Source organism: Rattus norvegicus, chromosome 3 (genome assembly GCF_036323735.1).
Source record: "Rattus norvegicus strain BN/NHsdMcwi chromosome 3, GRCr8, whole genome shotgun sequence".
Taxonomy (NCBI): domain Eukaryota; kingdom Metazoa; phylum Chordata; class Mammalia; order Rodentia; family Muridae; genus Rattus; species Rattus norvegicus.
In genome coordinates, this window is record NC_086021.1 from 55,303,253 (window position 1) to 55,320,219 (window position 16,967).

The 16,967-nt window shown below is 38.0% G+C and overlaps 1 pseudogene; it reads left to right on the forward strand.

Moving 5' to 3' along the window:
- Positions 1-4,028: 4,028 nt before the first annotated feature.
- Cep19-ps1 (centrosomal protein 19, pseudogene 1) lies at positions 4,029-4,761 on the forward strand (annotated as a pseudogene).
- Positions 4,762-16,967: the final 12,206 nt, after the last annotated feature.

A 16,967-nucleotide genomic window follows, 5' to 3' on the forward strand; every position in this document is an offset into this window, starting at 1 on the left:
AAATTCTGGGTGGGCAAGCTGGCTCAGCAGGTAGGCACTTGCTGCCAATCTTTATAACCGGAGCTTGATCCCTGGGACCCACTCACATAATTGAAGGAGGAACCAGAAAAAAAAATGAAGAGATTATTCAGGCTCACACAAAAGCAGAATCGGTGAAACACGTCAAACTAGGCTGAGGTTTTAGAATGAACTTCATAAATCAAGAAATGATAAAATTAAATTTGAAAATTCCTATTTAGACTACGCTATGGGATTGCACTAATAAAATTATTCGGAACTTTTAAAACTCAAAATCATTAAGTAAATATTACTTATTAACTGGGTTGCAATTTGAAAATTCGCAAGATGAATATTGGTAAGTAATTTAAGAAAGTTGTTATGGATTTAGTGTATATTAAAGTTTAAAACAGAAAGTAACCCGAGTGGTAATTTCATAAAACCTAGTCAAGCTAATGAGGAGTAGAACAAAAGTGCTTTTCACTTTAAAGAGAAATATGCAAAAGTGTAGGGATTTTAGAAGCAAGGGTTAAAATTAAATAAAGTATCTCAGCCACATAGCACACATAGCCCAGTATTCTCTGTATTTCGGTTGTCCTTATGAATTAAGGATTATTCCAGATGAGACTTTTAATCCGTATCATTGTTCGGCGAAAAATACAACTTTTGATATTTAAACTAGTTCACTTTTATATAAACTGCTGAGTAATCCCATATGGAATGATTATTTTAAAATGTCAGTAAGACACAGGAAATGAGAAATGAAGATAAAAGAAACGAGAAAGAGAAAGATAAATATAGGGAATGGGTTGGGGGAATTCTCTCCCGTTAATGCTCTACAATTTCCTGACCCCAGGGAATGTGCTTTTATCTCTCCAGGACTGTGTTTTCTGTAATTTGACTTAGCATTTGTTCAGTAGATTAAAAAGCCTTGTCTCCTTGGGTCTATGATGTTGAGGCTGGTACCTCCCCCAGACCTAGGAATTCTGCCCCTAAATCACTGCTTACAGTTCCTGGCTGAGACAGTCTAACTTCATATCTCTATTTGCCTGACCCTTATCTTAGACCATGGGAACTCTTGCTTGTCTAAGAAGTTCTCTGGCCAGAGCTAAGGGGGAGGTTCTATTATCTGTAATCTAAATGCTGGTTATCAGAAATATCTGTTTGCTCATGGAGAGCAGCGATCAGGCTGTGTGCTGAGTGGGGTGGGAAGTCATGTGACTGTGAAGACACTGGGTAGTATGCCATGAAACATCCCTTGTCTTTGTCCCTTCTGGTGTCCCTATCCTAATTCCATTTCCCATAATTTTTCCTGTGATACATTTACTTACAGCCTTTTTTATATAAATGAACTACTTTATCAGTCTACTGATACCCAATAGACTGCTATACTTTCCCACTTTTGTGTTCCTTGGTGTTGACCATCAAAGCTTGTGACTACCATATTACTTAGTGAGGATGTCTGACAAGGGGGCAAGAAGGAAACAAAGCAGAGAGACATCTGGGAAGTAGCCAAGGCTGCCACATGAATTTTAGTTCTGTTTCCCACTGACTCCTACTTTGTTTTTTTCTGAGGCAGTTCTGGTCAAGTGTGAAAATTTAGTCCTTTGACTTCTTCTACTGGCCAACACATGAACACAAACTCTGACAGGGATAGCACCCAGTCTTCTGTTGTTGGGAGATTCTCAGCTTGGTCTCTTACTCTGCTTCATACTGTTTGAGGTAGAAAGTGGACAGTGAGAGGAGCAAGGCCTCATCACTTACCTTCCCAAGTAAATTTAATTTCCCCTCTCTGTGGTCCAAGAGTGTTCAGAGATGGGACAAAATTGAGAAAAAAAAACATGCTTTTACCATTGCACAGTTCTATTAGGTTGTCAGTGAACTGGACTGGCAGAGGTTTGAAGAACTCTCTGTTTTGAGGTCCTTTTTGAAGACTTTCCAGAAATTTGTTTTCCTTCCCTTGGAGTATTTGGTAGTAGTCTATATTTTTCTGAGACTTTCTTATCTTTAAATTCATTAATGACTTATTTCTTTTTATTGAAATAAATTATTTACATAATTTATTTTCATAAGTTGGATTAGAAAAAGGTTACTTAGTATATACTTTTGCAAAATAATTTATCTTCTGGGTCTTAGTCCAAAAAGTTTACCAATTTATTTGTCTTGAATTCTCATAAAAATGGATGGTATTATTGTCCTGGGCATCAATGATGGCACTCTACCATCTTTTAGTCTATTGAAAATGAATATAGATTAAAGTTGTGCCAAATTTAAGGCAGTGGAAAACTTCAACTACGATAAGAAATTAAGCCAGTGCTCATGTGTAAGTTATTTCCATAACAATAGGGACCATGCACTGCAGTGAGTTAGGCGTCATGATTCCATTTGATAGATGATAAAAGCAAGGCTCAGAAAAATTAATGCTTTGACTGATATAAGCAACATTAGGAGACAGAAATAGAATTTACATCTAGGTTGTTCTGATTCCAAATAACAATGTGATAATATGCTTTGTAGTGTCCTGAAATAGATCAAAACTTTTTTTAGTGATGTTGCTCCATTTTCAAACATTTAGACACACAAACCTTCAGGATCATGGTAATTAAGAAAATGTTTGCAGGGAACAGGGATATTATAACCATTCACAGGCCTCCAATTCAGTCAATCTGACAGAGTAAGTGGGTCCAGGATCCTCCCTCCATATTTTGTCTGTCAAGAGGGGGGATTCTTGCTAAATCCTGCAACTGACCCTCAATAACTTTCTGGAGAGGACTCTCCTAGAGGTCATTCTCATTGGGCATCTTGAAGAAGACATTTCCATAGTCCTTGATTTGTTTCCTTGACTTTGGGTCAAAGCCAGCTGCACCATCTCTATTCCAGCATCGTTTTGTAGAAGATAAGAACTTATTCCCTTACAACTCACATGAAGATCCAGAGTATATAATATTCATGTTCTCATTACACTAATGTTTTAAGTTAGTTTATTCTCTAAGGTGCTGAGTGTTGCTTTGCCATTTGAAAGGGATGGTGTGTCATGGTTTCCTTCCCCAGGAATAGAGCCATCAGGGTATTGACCTCAAGGAGCATTGGTCGCTAGGTGTAAGGCTTTTTTGTATACTTCATTGCATGTTCCTCCTTTGGGGATAATATCCTCTCTACAGAGGTTAATGAGTCCATGATAATCAGAGATAGCCTGAATCTAGGAGGCAAGGGTGTGTAAAATGGTAGAATGCTGAGACCTTCAGGACAGTCCTTAAGACCGTGGAAAAGAACTCTGAAAACATGAGTTCAAAAATACATCATTTCTCAACTATGTGAAATATAAGGATTTAATATATAAATTTTATGAGAGGGCTTCACAGAACTTAAAAAAACAAAACAAACAAACAAACAAACAAAAAAACCAGAGGCAATTGCACTATGAGCCAGCTTATCAGAAAAATACAAAGGCAGGCAGATTCCAAGTTCAAAGTCAACCTGAGACAGAGCTAATTAAGGTCCAGGTGTGGTCAGAATGGTAATCTCAGGACAGGATCCCACCTAGCTAAATTTATTGTTTGTGTTTATAAAGATAGACCAATCTCTGAATTCAATTGCCATTTTTTTTTAAAAGTGGATTTGCTATCTCTTTCGAAGAATTAAGGGGCTAAGGTGTTAGAATACTAATTCATGAACTAATAATCAAAAGGGACTGAATTGATATGTAAATAAACTGCTGGGCTTTTGGTCTGCATGAGATCAATATCAATTCTTTTTAGATTTTTTTTTTTCTAGCAAGAGCTGAGCTGTCTGGAGATTTCTGGAGAATGAAGACAGCTCTTTTAGAAATTTTCGAAGCTCTTTTAGAATCTTTCCCTCTCAGATTATCAGGCTGTAGGCTATGGCTATCGCTGCTTCCTACAGCATCAGGCTCCACCTCGCCTCACAGTCGATCTCGGTGCTGCTCTGTGCAATGTGGTAGGATGGAAACCACACCCTCACTGCTGTTCAGATGTACACTTTCTGTACTTTTTCAAGGACATGTAATAAGATCTTAATGAAAGTGGACGTACTTCCTGCCTTCCTAGAGCAAATAGAATAACAGGGATGATACATGGAAATGGTTGTACAGTTGTCCTATCTGTATGAGATTTCCTCCAGTTTAACCCTGAATTACATGAAAAGATGAAATACATTGCCAAGAAATGTGGAGTTAGGTTCCAACTTCCAGCTATGGTCTTGATTTATGAGAATGAAACCAAAGGAAAGAGCTGCCAGTGAATCATGCCTATCCAAAACTTTTCAAAGTTCTCATATTGCACCAGAGCTGCTGAACAATTAAATAACCCACAGCACAAGAGTTACCTGGAACAGGCATCTCTGAAGCAGCAAGAGAAACTGTTTTTTTACAAGGGGCAGGGGCAGAGCCTGGCAGAAACAATGGAACAGATTCGATGGGAAACAACCATTGATCCCCTGAAGAAGACCTGAACAAACTGATTGACAAGGAGCTCTCCCAAAGGAAGAACATCACGGATGAGCTTTTTGAGAAAAATCAGAAGAGCAAGGATGGCCACAGTTTTGTGTATGTTGTTGAGGTTTCGTTCCCTCTGGATGAGCAGCTACTGTCCTGCAGCTGGGACACAGCATCAGTCAATGAGTCCTGAGACCTACTACTCCATGTATCCACAAAGAACAAAGAGTGGGTCTAGAAAACACTGAAACACCAATGATCTATAAAACCAAGACACGACAAAGGCCTATGAGAAACACAGAAATACAGAATAGGAATCAGTCCTCAAGGAGTCGACAATCTAAAGGGAAGGTAACTCAAGAACTTGTAAAAAGGTATTTTAATAATATTACTCAAGATAAAGCTAAGCGCCAGATATTTGATGAAGATTGTAGAAGAGTCAAAACCCAGGTTCCTGAGGGTGGACTGGAAAGGTTTTCCCTCAGTGGAGAGGGGCCCATGCTTGGCCCTGAAATGCTACAGACCTTTTTATAGAAATCGAAATGTAGCAAAGGTATGGCCTAGGGAACTCATGACATGTAGATTTGACATAGCAAAAACATTTAAGAAAGGAGAGTTTTCAAAACTCCACTTTCACCTTCAGATAATGAAACCTTCAGTTTTCTCTAATTTTCACTGGTTCTTCTACATGATTCATGGAAGGCAAAAAAGCAACTCAGTTTTACTACACTGTGCATTAATGAAATGCCCTGGAAACATGGCGACCCCTTATCTCCCTCTTCTTTGGCAAGAGTCAGATATAATGAACACATTGGCATTGAAGTGAGTAATTCATATGCAGCTTGTTTAGTCAGGATGAATCAGCATTTTGATGATGTCTTGTAGGAATTGAATTATAATTGGCAGAGCTTCTGCCCTATGGGTTATAATTGTAGATTCCGAAAGGAACGAAGGCACCAAGTACTGTTAATTTACTTTATCAAGCATGCAGCCTTATGGGGGACAAGAACAAACTTATAGAAGCAAATTAAGAGAGTTAGACATATTCTAGCTTTAAAATACTCAGGTTACTAAAATTTTGTGGCATCTCTTGAGTTATTTAAAACCATAACTTAAAATGACCAATTTAGGGATTCCCGTCTATGGTTTGCTATCTATAACATTAGTGGGTTCTTCGAGCTTTACAATTTTTTTCCATTGGCCTAATATTAATTACAACTCAATGTGATGACTCAGTTCTAAAGTTACTTATTTGCCTGATTGTTTTCACTGTACTTAGAGACAGCTTACTTATTCAAGTCCAGTGTGGAATAGATGCTTTGTTCCTAATCACAGAGAATTCTTGTTTTTGTTAAGTGCACCCTCTCAGCCATTGTGAGGTTTATCAGCCTGACATGGCTTCCTCTCTATTTTTCATCAAGCCATTCACTTTCTGCTGTCTAAGTCTGCCCTAGTGTTCACGAAGCTTTTTGCTGCTTTGTCCTGCACGGCCACAGTCATTCCTGGAAGGATGTCCTAAGCATAGATTTTTAGAACACAGTGCTTCTGAGATGATCTTGGAAAGGATTTTAGAATGTAGGGGAACGATGCATTTACTACATCCCTCCCACCCCCAGGGACGTTCACAGTGTGATGAAGTTCTGCTTTAAGAAGCTTGTCTTGATGAACTTGTTGGGTCAGGATTTCGATGCTGAGGAATTCCTCTGTGGAATGTGCCTTAGGAGCCATGCATTGCAGCTGTGAGAATCTGGTTATTAGGACCAAATTGTCTTATATCATTGTCAGAGGGTTTAGTCACTTCTTCCTTACTTTATATAAAGTATTTCTGCTTTTGTATTCCTTTTCCCACGCACCCCCAATGGACTTTGCTCAAAGGTGACCTTTGATTGACAGGAACTGAATAAAAAACAGATATAATTGTGATCCACCTAAAAGTATGCAACTTGTAAGACTTGAAGTGATCTAACTTAGCAACTTGGTCCTCAACTGTCCCTGCCTCTCCTTCCTTTTAATTCTCTAGTCACCACCTTCATTAAAAATGGGCTAAACACATTCAACTTCAAAGACTTGTCACGGGCCTTTGATTTTAGTTCCTGGCCTTTCCCCGGGTGTGCAAGTCACAGCTGGTAATGATGGGGACCAGATGATGCCATAGTAGCACATTAAAGGTCTTTTTTTTAAAAACCAGGATGTGGTTTGATGGTTTTGCCTGGGTATTTTGTTGTTGTTATTCTTTCTTTTGGAATGTGAGTTGTGGCCAAGAATTGCATTTTTGTGCAATCCCTCTGCATTTGAGACTTGAGAATTATACAAAAACACAACTCAAGCTTATAAAGTTATTCTCAAGATAACTAGTAGACTTGTGTCTGGTGACATTTAGCTGTGAACTTTTGTTTATTTAATAAGAATGCTCTATTATATTTACTGTCCAAAGTACCATGGCCATGTCTTGGTCTTTCTTCCTGTATACAGGAGGAAATAATATTCCATGTATTTTTAAAATTAATTTGTAGGCAAAATTCTTTGACTAATAAAAGAGAAATACTTTTTCACAGTAAGTTCACATCCTAAGGTGAACGTGAAGATACTGAATTAAATGCCTTGTATACACTGTAAAAGTCATCACTATTTCAACTACTTATTGTGGTTTTTCTCAATATAAAATTGTCACATGTTTAGTAGAGATAATTTAAACAATAAAAAAAGGAATAACCAAAAGTTATGGTAATTTTATCATTTGAACACACACACACACACACACACACACACACACACACACACACACATACACACCGTTCTTTTGTGTTTTCAAAAACATGAGGTTAGTAAAATCAACAGTCCAGCTATTTATTTTAATAACATACCTGATAGTCTTCCCATTCCTGATATTTATGAGACTCAGAACCTAATTGTTTCGTATTCAGAAGTTCTCTGTGTTAAAGTTACTCCATTCTAAGATGCCAGTTTTCTTATATGTATTTCTCTCTATAATTTATCTTTACCAGTTGCTAGACTTAGAACTAATTTTCTCTTCAAATATGTCCCTCCAGCTCTGGAATCTAAACTGTGTATATCCAACTACCATCTTGATACTTCTATTTAGTTGTTTCTCTCAAGTGTAACCAAGCCAGCACTGAGTTTCTGAGGCTCCTTTATCTATATTTTATATTCTGGGCATTTATTATTCACACCTGACCAAGGAGAATCTCACCTACTTGGTGCTCAGCTGTCACCTTCTACAGCTCATGTAGGTCTGCAGAGAAAGGTCTGGAGTAACATCAGGTTTCTCAGGGTAAAGTTATGATTTAAAAATTTAATTTATAGAGGCTAGCAGTCTACCCATGAGAAGAAAATGGAATCCTGTCATCTCCCATGCTGTGGACAGGCATGAGTATAACAGAACAAATGTTTTCTATATCGTGTAAAAAGGAAGAACCTTTGTGGATGACCAACAATATGTATCAGACTTCAACGACTGCATTATTTTTTAATTTGGCAGTAAAGTCAACCACAAGGGCTGAAATTTTTGAGCAGTGGATTTCTGAGTAGTGGCCAATAAAGAGTATTCAACAGGTTGAGTGGAAAACATCATTCTCAATGAGCCAAGAAACCAGGACAACCTCAATGAGGAGGAGTAGGACTTGGGTTATCTTTTGGGTGATGTTAACCCATTTGCTCTCTTCCACAAGGAAGCAGCTAGAATGAACTTGTGGAAGTGGTAGTGTTGTATGGAGTGCAGTGAGAAGAGAAGGTGTGGAAAGAAAGAAGGAAAGAAAGCCCATACAATTCATGACTCCACCACTGTGCCTAATGACACTGCGCACCGTTATTTGTGTTCATGCAGAGTGGGATCCAGACTACAAGACATTTAGAACGTAAGGTTCTAAGTGTCAAGAGTTTCTACCACTCATCATAATGGCCAAAAATGTCTGTCCCTATTTCCAGGGGCAGAAAGCTGGCTCAGTTTCTTCATCAGTGTTTCCATCTTGAGAGAATCTCCATTTCTCTCTCTCTCTCTCTCTCTCTCTCTCTCTCTCTCTCTCTTTCTTTCTCTCTCTCTCCTTTTAAAAACTTTTTACTGATTCTTTGTGAGTTTCACATCATGCACCCCCATCCCCCAAATAAAAACCACACATACACACGAACGAACAAACAAGAAAAAAAATAGTCAGAGAAAACATCTCATACTGTGACACCATCAATATTGGCTCCTCATTGGAACTCCTTCCAGTTATCCTGTTGTTGCCATTTGTCATGGAGATACTGCAGCTTTGGATCTGCAGGACTATTCCTTTCACAATTCTTAGTTGTCACTAAGTCCAGTTTCATTGTGCTCCTGGGTGAGGGTCCTGAGTGCTGTTGCAGGTAAGAGCTAAAGCCAGCTCTCCAATGAAGGGCAGGGCCAGTTCTGCACAGCCCCTGGACAATTCATGTGGTCCCCAGAGTCTACCCTGACCAGAGACATCCCCACACTCTCTAATGGTAATATGAGCCACAGAAATTGATAGTAGCCCCTGCCACTGTGCTGCCATGGGCTTAGTCATGACCTTTAGTGGCAGGTCAGCCTAGGACCTTACCATGGTCCCAGGTACTGGGGCTAGCCACTTGGAACAGGCTCTACCTCTCTACCCTGGAGTCTCCAGTTCCATTTCTCTTCATAATGCTGAAGCTGCTCCACTTTTTGAGAGAATCTCGTAAGAAGAAAAGACAAATGAAAAAGAGAAAAACAATTAAGTGTTTTTGCCTCTTGGTGTGGTCAGTCTTAAGTGGATGGGGAAACTCACCTGATCTAGAATGTTCCCTGTGTGTGGCTTTTTAAGAGTTCCTCAAATTGGCAGAGGATCATTACCATCATTCTAAAGGAGAAATTCATTTTAATTAAGGCATGGCCAGAATTAGGTTCGTTTTGCTTTATGAATCCAAAAATCATACTGAGTATAATTCTTTATAAATTCTTAAAAATAAGTGCATGATATACACATTTGTGATGTCCTTTTCTGGGTGATGCACCCCATCAGATTGAGAACTCATTCCGGCATTTTGCAGGTGTATGTCACCAAGTCTAATGGAATGGTTTCAGTCACATGGAAAGATAGGTGTGCTGCCTAGCTGTTACATCAACTTGACACAAGCTAGAGTCATTTTGAAAGAAGGGACCTTGATTGACGTCATGTCTCAGCCAGATTTGGCCCATGTGTGAGTCTATGCTACAATTTCTTTATGATTGATGTAAGACTGCCCAGCTCACAGTGGACAGTGCCACCCCTGGGCTGGTCATCTTGGGTTCAGTAAGAAAGCTAAGCAATCCATGAGGAACGTGCTTCTCTGGGGTCTCTGCTCATGTCCTGACTTCCCTCAGTAATGGAAGTCGCTGTCACCTGAAAGTACAGGGGAATAAACCCTTTCTCTTAGGTTGTTTTTACCACATGTAATTTTTACCACAGCAATAGAAATATTGATTAATAGTGAAATCGGTATCTGGGATGTGACAGACATGACAATGTAGTTTTTGGGAGGATTGGGAAAAGATTTCGGAACTTTGGGATGGCAAAGCCATTGAGTTTTTGGAGCTTAATTGGCTATTGTGGGAAATTAGGCACTAATACTGAGATCAACATAGACAATGGAGGCTTTGCTTGTGAAGTTTCTATGGGAACTTTGAGTGTCTTCCAAAGACTTTATCAAACCTGTTTGATGTTTGAATTAAGAACAACTAAAATGAAAACTTTGTTTTCCCGGGACAGTTGATGCTCGTCACCTGGGGCTGAAGAATCAGCTGTGATTTAGAAAAGACTGGAACAATTGAGGACTGCAAATGTGGAAGTAATTCCTCTAGGTCTGCATGTGGAAGCAGTGATGAAGAGAGCCAAGGCTATACTTTGTGCTGGCAGCCAAAGTTGAAAATGTCTAAGAGTTTCCCAGGTATGACTAGTCTTGAAGGCATGAAGAGGACATGGAAGGTTGCTGAGGTTTGGAAACACAAGAAATGAGGAGAGGCTTTTAGTGACTGGAAAACCTCAGTTAAGTAAAAGCTTCAGGATTGAAGGTGTCCTGGAGAAAAGTTGAGGCTTGGCACCATGTGATAATATTAGAGTCCCCAAAGGGAAGTTGCGCCCATAGATTAAGGTGTATCCCAGCTACAATGGAAACTCCGCAATTTTGGAGATGCCAGGATCATGGACAGTAGTGCCACAGATAACACCAAGAACAGCAGCAGGTATGGACTCAATGTTTCAAATGGAAGGTTCAGAGAGGTGCCACTGCCAAAGCTCTTTGGAGTCCAGAGGATTGGGAATCGGTTTGAGACATCAGGTGTTTTGACAAAGTTAGGCTCTGGTTTTGATTTTATTTGATTACTATGACTTGATTACCCTCTCTTGGAAAAAGAAAGTATGTATCTCAGTTTTGATTTTATGGGAGCCCATAGTTAAGAGATTATGGAATTTTAGAGAGATTTTCGATATACCAATACTCTGGGTATTTTAAAGAGGCTTTGAATGTTGAAAACGATTTAAATAGACTAAACTTTTAAAATGTTTTAAAGAGATTGAGGTTTTAAAAGACCATGGGACTTTTAAATTTATAGGTTTTGTATTGTGATATTAATATTCACACTCTATAATGGGGACAAATGAGAAAGGACAGGTTCTAACTGGAAAGTGAAGTGTCTGTGTAGTAAGTTAACCAGGGGTCAATTGTGCTGGCTAGTTTTATGTCAATCATATTTAAAGAGGAAACCTAGATTAAGAAAATGCCTCCAGGGGGGCTGGGGATTTAGCTCAGTGGTAGAGCGCTTACCTAGGAAGCGCAAGGCCCTGGGTTCGGTCCCCAGCTCCGAAAAAAAGAACCAAAAAAAAAAAAAAAAAAAAAAAAAAAAAAGAAAATGCCTCCAGGAGACTGGCCTGTGGGCAAACCTGTGCTGTACTTTCTTGATTGATGATTAATGTGAGAAGGCCCAGCTCATGATTGGCAATGGCAGCCATCATGATAGGTTGGTTCTGGGTTCTATAAGAAAGCATGCTTAGCAAGCCACGAAGAACAAGCCAGTAAGCAATGCTCCTCCACGGCCTCCGCTTTGAGTCCTGCTTCTGGGTTCTTCCCTGACTTCCCTTAGTGATAAAGTGTTAATTGGACATGTAAGAGAAATAGACCCCTTTCTCCCCAAGTTGCTTTTGGTCATGGCCTTTTATTGCAACAATAGAAATCCTAAATGAAACAATGGGTGCATAGGATAATCTTACTTGAAACTAAACTTCCAATGAGCAACTGATTTTTATTAATATGCAGATTACAGCATACCCACTTTCCTGAACCTTATTTTTTTCTACCTGTGAGGACACTGATACCTATTTTTACAATGTTTCCAGGAAGAATACATAAAATAATCCTATGAAAGGGCTAATACACACTTCAAAAGCCAACAGATGATGAATTCTACTCACTAATTCACCTAGGGTATTAGAAAATTAGAATATCTATATACCTATATATCTATATCCATATCCATATTTATACCTATAAATAGATAGACAGAAGATAGATTGATCTATTGATTGATAGATAGATATGTTATATACCTGGAAAAAACAAAAACTTAAAGAAAGGAAGTAATTTATGCTTATATTATTATAATGAAACAATTGGTATTGTTACATTATAACAGTATAAACATAAAGATGATAAAAGTAAAGCTGAAAACCATAGTAATCTATTAAAATAGGATGGGTTGCTACTGGTATTGCCTTCACTGCATTCTTCTTATTCAGACACAGTCATCTGCTCTAGCTTAACCCCCTTTTTTCTGCTTATTCTTCCTGATTATTTATGTGACATCATCCCTGCACATTTTCCTCTTTCAGAATTGTTCCTTGAACCCTATTAATATTCACAATGTCTTGAAATTATAAGATACCATTATATGTTTATTCAAAATGTGAATCTAAATAAAATACCTGAAAGAATTGCTGGAGTAAGAAATGTAAATGCCTCATTCTTATTTAATAATTAATCAGGTAAATGCACACTTTCCCTAACTGTTTTTATTTCATGTCACAATATCAAAATTAATGACCAATTCAACTAATTTATCTCAGTTGGAGCCTAAAGAACATGATACCTCGTTTCAACAAGAAATACTTTAATTTCTTTTAATAGAAGCTGAAAAAATGGGAAAGGGGTCCATGACTTCTGCTTCTTTCAGGGCTGAAAAAAAGAGTAGAACCATCCAGAGACGCAAGAAATAAACACAAGGCTATTGCTGAGATTTATGTCATATTTGAGGTGGGTGGTAATGTCATGTGTAATATATACAAATGAGTGTCTATGCAGCTGCTTTAGAGGCATGCTCTCTACTTCTCTTCTGGCCCTAAAAGGGAACAAAAAAATATAAATATCAAATACCTGGCAAACACCCACTAGTATACGGCATGCTTATGAAGAAAATCATAGCACAACCATCCCCAATGTGGCAAGTGGTCACTCTGTAGATAAGACTAGTCAGCTTGACAGAGATATTCCAACTTCATAAACCTGGGCAACAGCAACAATTAAGGAAGTTGGCTTGGGTCATGTTTAGGATCATACTTGGGGTATTGTTATTAATGGGTTCATTGATGCAGAAAATTTCATGAAGATTCTTGCTGTAAAGAACTGAAGATCAGACTCTTCTGCCAACAAATCTAAAAAAAAAGAATAGTCTTTACTCTCCCCTATTTCCTTTCTGTTTGTCAGTGGTAACCAAAGAAAGATAATTCCCAAGACTTGGATCTTCTCAGCATCTGCTTTTGGAACCCTTTTTTAAATACAAAGTTTACAATAGGAGATTTAAAAGACAGTATACCTTTCCATTTCAATCTGTGACCTAGAGCTAAGCCTGTGACACAGCTCTCTGTACCCAAATCCCACCTGGAGATAGCTGGTCTCCCAGGAGTACTGTCCCTCCTAAGTTTACAGGTGAGACTACCACTATTGCCCCAATGCCTGGCCAAAGAGGAACCCACCAGTTACTCACAGGCAATAAGAACTGCAGAGCACCCAGGGACAGGATTCTTCTGTTTCCAGCTGCACCTTGGAGCAAATCCACAGCTCTCTGCAATCAAATCCTACCTGGAGAGAACTGGTCTGTCGGAAGTGCTGGCATACCCCAGATCACAGGCTCACAGGAGGGACAAGGTCCAGTCAGAGACAACAGGACCAGTTAACACCAGAGATAACCAGATGGTGAGAGGCAAGCACAAGAGCCTAAGCAACAGAAACCAGGGCTAACTGGCATCATCAGAACCCAGTTCTCTGACCACAGCAAGCCCTGAATACCACAACACAAGCGAAAAGCAAGATTTTGATTTAAAAATCTTATCTCATGATGATGATAGAGGACTTTAAGAAGAACATAAATAACTCCCTTAAAGATATATTGGAGAACACAGGTAAACAGGTAGAAGCCTTTAAAGAGGAAAAACACAAGTCCCTTAAAGAAATACATGAAACACAATCAATCCAGTGAAGGAATTTAAAAAACCATTAAGGATCTAAAAATGGAAATAAAAACAATAAAGAAATTATGAAGGGAGACAATCCTGTAGATAGAAAACCTAGGAAAAAGATCAGGAGTCATAGATGTAAACATTACAAACAGAATACAAGAGATAGAAGAGAGAATCACAGGTACAGAAGATACCATAGGAAACATTGACACAATAGTCAAAGAAAATGCAAAATGCAAAAAGCTCCTAAAACAAAACACCAAGGAAATCCAGGACAAAATGAGAAGACCAAACTTAAGGATAATAGGTATAGAAGAGAGTAAAGACTCCCAAATTAAAGGGTCAGTAAGTATCTTCAAAAAAATTATAGAAGAAAACTTCCCTAACCTAAAGAAAGAGATGCCCATAAACATATGAGAAGCCTACAGAACTCCAAATAGATTGGACTAGAAAAGAAATTCCTACTATCACAAAATAATCAAATACCACATGCACAAAATGAAGAAAGAATATTAGAAGCAGTATGAGAAAAAGACCAAGTAAAATATAAAGGAAGACCTATCAGTATCAGATTTCATGACAGAGACTTTAAAAGCCAGAAGATCCTGGGCAGATATCATACAGACACTAAGAGAACACAAATGCCAGCCCAGGCTACTATATCCAGCAAAACTCTCAATTACCATAGATAGAGAAACCATGATATTCCATAACAAAACCAAATTTGCCCATTATCTTTTCACTAATCCAGCTCTATAAAGGATAGTATATGGAAAATTCCAACACAAGGAAGAAAACTAAACCATAGAAAAAGCAAGAAAGTAATCTTTCAACAAGTCCAAAAGAAGAGAGCCACACAGACATAATTCCACCTCTAACAACAAAAATAACAGGAAGCAATAATCATTGGTCCTTATTATTTCTTAATATCAATGGACTTGATTCCCCAATAAAAAGACACAGACTAACAGACTGCATAGGTAAACAGAACCCTGCATTTACTACAAACAGGAAACACACTTTAGTGACAAAGACAGACACTACCTCAGAGTGAAAGGCTGAGAAAAAAATGTCCAAGCAAATGGTCCAAAGAAACAAGCTGGAGTAGCCATTCTAATAGCACATAAAATTGACTTTTAACCAAAGTTATTAAAAAAGACAAGGAAGGACACTTTATACTCATCAAAGGAAAAATCCACCAACATGAACTTTCAATTCTGAATATCTATGCTCCAAATGCAAGGGCACCTACATTCATAAAAGAAACTTTACTGAAGCTCAAAGCACACATTGCACCTCAAACAATAAGAGTGGGAGACTTCAACACCCTACTCTTACCAATGGACAGATCATGAAAACAGAAACTAAAGAGACACAGTGAAACTAATAAAAGTTATGAACCAAATGGATTTAACATCGATCTATAGAACATGCCATTCTAAAACAAAAGAATATCCTTTCTTCTCAGCACCTCATGCTACCTTCTCCAAAACTGATCATAAAGTAGGTCACAAAACAAGCCTCAACAATACAAGAAGATCGAAATAATCCCACGTACCCTATCAGATCACCATGGACTAAGGCTAGTCTTCAATAAGAACAAAAACAACAGAAATCCCACATACATACGGAAACTGAACAACTTTCTACTCAATGATAACTTGGTAGGGGAAGAAATAAAGAAATTAAAGACATTTTAGAATTTAATGAAAATGAAGGCAAAATATACCCAAACATATGGGCCACAATAAAAGCAGTTCTAAGAGGAAAACAAATAGTTCTGAGTGCCTCCAAAAAGAAATTGGAGACAACATCCACTAACAGCTTGACAGCACACCTTAAAGCTCTAGAACAAAAAAAGAAGCAGAGACACCCAAGAGGAGTAGATGGCAGGAAATAAACTCAGGGCTGAAATCAACTAAGTAGGAAAAAAAAAGAACTGTACAAAAAATTAACAAAATCAAGAGCTGGTTCTTTGAGAAAATCATTAAGATAGATAAACCCTTAGCCAGACTAACCAGAGGGCACAAAGACAATAACCAAATTAACAAAATCAGAAATGAAAAGGGAGACTACAGAAAACAATGAAATTCAAAAAAATCATCAGATCCTGCTGCAAAAGCCTGTACTCAACAAAACTGGAAAATCTGGATGAAATGGGCAATTTTCTAGACAGATACCAGGTTCCAAAGTTAAATCAGGATCAGATAAATTATCTAAACAGTCCTTTAACCCCTAAAGAAATAGAACCAGTCATTGAAAGTCTCCCAACCAAAAAAAGCCCAGAACCAGATGGGTTTAGTGCAGAATTCTATTAGATCTTCAAGGAAGACTTAATACTAATACTCTTCAAACTATTTCACAAAATAGAAACAAAAGTAACACTACATAACTCATTCTATGAAGCCACAATTATACTTATAAGTAATCCTTACAAACATACAAAAACCCTACAAACAGAACTTCAGACCAATTTCCCTCATGAATGTCGATGCAAAAATACTCAATAAAATTCTTGCAAACTAAATTCAAGAACACAGAAAAATGATGATTCATCATGATCAAATAGGATTCATCCAAGAGATGCAGGAACGGTTCAATACACAGAAGTCTATTAACGTAATCCAGTATTTACAAAAAAATAAAAAACAAAACAAAACAAACAAACAAACAAACAAAAAAAACGAAACCGTGATCATCTCATTAGATGCTGAGCATCTGACAAAATTCAAAAAGTATTGAATTGTTAAAAGTATTGGAATGATCAGGAATTCACGACCCATACCTAAATATAGTAAAAGCAATATACAGCAAACCAGTAGCCAATATCAAACTAAATGGAGAGAAACATGAAGCAATACCACTAAAATCAGGGACTAGAAAAGGCTTCCCACTCTCTCTTCCTATTCAATACAGTAGAGTGCAGGTGGTTTGCAATCACCGATTTGCTGAAGTGTACACATTTCTGTCTAGTTTAGAAGATATTTTTATAACTTGCTAGTGTGTGAATTTGAAAATGAGCTTGAAAATATGAA